At 39.9% G+C, this 3,504-nt stretch overlaps 1 protein-coding gene across 1 annotated transcript in view; it reads left to right on the forward strand.

Moving 5' to 3' along the window:
* The window catches only part of LOC101846637, a 15,161-nt gene that overhangs the window by 7,807 nt on the left and 3,850 nt on the right, over window positions 1-3,504 (forward strand). The gene's annotated exons all lie outside the window — the stretch shown is intronic.

A 3,504-nucleotide genomic window follows, 5' to 3' on the forward strand; every position in this document is an offset into this window, starting at 1 on the left:
CACACACACACACAAATACACAAACACAACAGATCAAAAGGCAATCAACCATACATGCTCAATGGAGCACATTCGTAGTCAACGAAATCGAACACCAGACGAGAGAATTATCACGGGCACCAGGTCTTTAGAATACATGTAAAGTTGGGATTATGTGTATACCATTTATGTGGACAATAGGAGCCCCAGTTTTCGTACTGCCCAAATCCCTGTTGTCGAACAAGTCTGACTCGGGTTTGCGGATCTTTCTATTTGATCGCTTTGGTTCTTTCGTGAATTTCATTAAAATTTACCTATGGCAGTTTTATGCAGAATGCATGTTTATTATTATCTTAGTAGTACCAGCATCTGTGATGTAGCTGTAAGGCGTTTCGCTATTGCAAGCAGAAAACCCCAGTAAGAGAATTTTTATCAAGTACCGGGTATCTTGATCTTTCTGCTGAGATGCCGTATCCCTCTCAGCCCGGACCGGCCCTGCGAGGCAGGATCGAAGCCCGCCTCCTAAATGATCTAAATTGTGCTGATATGGACGTAAAACACCTACAATATATAAAAGCTTAGTTTTAAACTCAACATTAATGTCTGTGGCTGGAAACGAACCCAAAGCCACCTAGAGATGCAAAAAGAACAAAAAATGCTGTTATGGTATGTTTCGCATGCAACGCCCTTTTCACGACAGTGAGGTAATAACTTAGGTGGCCAGACATCCAGATTCAATTTCCAACTTCGATAAGACTTAGATTGGTGGGAAGCCTTTGAAAAACCCCACCGACTGACCCAAGTTCAAGAGTACCCCATAAGAAGGTTTTGGTGCGTACCGTTGACCAGTGTGATACCAGCTGAGCCAGGAACTTACCCAAAGCCTTCGATCTACTCGATATACCTTCTGAATTCGAACATTAAGAAAACCACGAAAACAACAACAACAACAACAACAACAACAACAACAACAACAATAACAACGAAACAGAAAAACATCACCACATACACACAAACGCATGCACAAAGAAGTAAGCAAACAAACAAACAAACAAACAAACAAAACAAATAAACTTTAAAAACCGAAACCATTTACAACACAGATTAAAATTGATGGTTAGCTACGACCACTGGATACATGGTTCCCGCGTATAAAATACTTTTGGGGGGCTCTCGGGGTCTGTGGGTGGTTGGCGGGTGCTCTGGTGTAGTTTGCTCCTTCTTTCCTATCAAACACCTATCGTCCTTATCTGCCCTCCTTCTTTTTTGTGTTTGTTACTCTCTTGTAACACTTCTAATCTTCGGCACTTACATGACCTCATTGTGTTGCAAGTGCCGTAAAACTCTTACTAAAACTAAACTCTCTTGGTCTAAAGGTTACGGTGTTCGCCTCTCATTCAATAGGTCCAGGGTTCGAAACCTGACAGCGATGGACAATTTTCTTCTCTAATTAAGTTCTGTTATCTGCATTTGTCTCGATCTCCTGCTCCCAATCAGCCCCCCCCCCCCCTTGCCTCCTCTTCTGGGCTCTTGACTCATTCTGCAGCCTTTCTACTGCTACTCGCGCTTGGCCTTCTTATTGCTGTTGTCTTTCAGCCACACCCCTGATCCTGGGGTAGGAAATATCTAACACCTAACCTTCTCAGATTAGGGCAAAAAATCTCTGAGATTCTGTGTGCAAGTTGCGCACGTTAAAGAGCCCTTTGTGGTCCAAAATCGATAAAAGTAGACTTCGGCGCCACCCGGGCAAAATTCAAAATTAATTCCTACCAAACTGAAAATGTTTAATGTGTCCCGCGCGCTCATATGACCTTATGCAGTTGCGAGCGCCGCAAAACACTTACCTAAACAACAAATGCTTAGTTTTTGCTAAGTACCCATACATTTTTTTCAATTACATAACCTACACTGGGAAGTTCTGGGTTCACATTCAAGAGGTCTCCTAATTTTTCTGGTCCATTCAATCTCATCGTGATACATGTATTGGCAGTCGCGGTACGAAAGGCTCTTCCTTCAACAGAAATGTGTTGTAAATTGTTTCTAATGGGGCTTCCGGGTTGTTTTTTTTAGAAACTTCTCCGCTTTTATTTGTTAATACGAGGTCTGTTGATTCTAAAATAAATCACCAGTTTTCCCACATCAGCTTTACCAACAATGGCGTAGATGGCAAGTTTGTCGATGACAACATCACTAACAATACTAGTAATTGCAAGTCGTAACAATAGCAACAACAACGACAACAACAGCAACAACAAAAACAACAACAGTAGCAACAACAACGACAATAGCAACACGAACAACAACAACAGAAACAACAACAACAACAACAACAACAACAACAACAACGACGACGACGACCACGACCACGACAACAACGACGACGCGACAACGACGACAACCACCAAAAAAAATCATCTTTATTAAAAATACAAGCATAGATACTAAACAACAGAAGCAGTAACAACAATACCAACAACAACAACAACTTCAACGACGACGATGGAAAGATAAGACAACAGCAGCAGCAGTTGCGACAACAACAACAAAAAACTTCGACAAAGACAGTAATAATCAGCAGCAACGATGAAGACAATAACAAAATAAAAACAAACAAAAAACAAAACCAAACCATTATCAATACACGTAGAAGGCCTACATTAGTTAACATTGTATTAGAATAAAGACAGAGTGAGCTTCAAACACGCGATCTTCCTGTACTCACTAACTTATTAAAAAATACATGACTATCGTCTCAAATAGGCTCCGTTTTCTCAACAGAATATTTTAACTCCCCATTGACACACAAACACACTCTTACATTCATTTACAGGCCTGCAAGTGTCTATGATCTCTATGTTGTTGGGTTTTTTTTTTAGCAAAAGACGATCACCTGTGGAAAAAAATACTGCTTTCGCCTTCTGCCTTTCAAAAGGTTATAATCCTCTCAGCTCCATTATATTATTGAATACCAACAAAATATTCATATTTATTCCAATAAAGAGGTGGTAAAAGGAGAGAGTTATATATTATAATATAGTCTGTATAGTAAAAGTCTGCGGGGCATAATATTATATCAATGCAACAGAGGTATTTCCCTTTACGAATGACTGGGTGACAATATGGGCTCTTTAAAAAAAAAAAATTTCTTCCGAAATCATTATCTCCATTCTTTGAAGTTAGGAAAGAAGAAAGTATTCTTTTGTAGAACGAAAGTTTTTCATGCCTGACAATGTTGCTTTCTTTATCTTAAGACCTCTTGAATGGGCGCTGGCAACGACAGCGTGGGTTTGTGAGCATTTTTTTGTATCAACCTACTTTTTTGCAATTCTTTAAATGCACCTTGCTGTCAACGGCCATGTTCCTTTTCTTTTCCTTTTTTCCTTAGCTGAAATAAAGGGCAAACAAAAGAGCCTTTATCTACCCCCCTTTAACTTACAAAACACGTTCGTATGTATACCATCGAGCACACACATGCACAGCACATAATCCATTTCGTTGCATAAAGGAGTGTCTTTGTTTCATTCC

This window comes from Aplysia californica, unplaced genomic scaffold (genome assembly GCF_000002075.1).
Source record: "Aplysia californica isolate F4 #8 unplaced genomic scaffold, AplCal3.0 scaffold00089, whole genome shotgun sequence".
NCBI classification, from domain to species: domain Eukaryota; kingdom Metazoa; phylum Mollusca; class Gastropoda; order Aplysiida; family Aplysiidae; genus Aplysia; species Aplysia californica.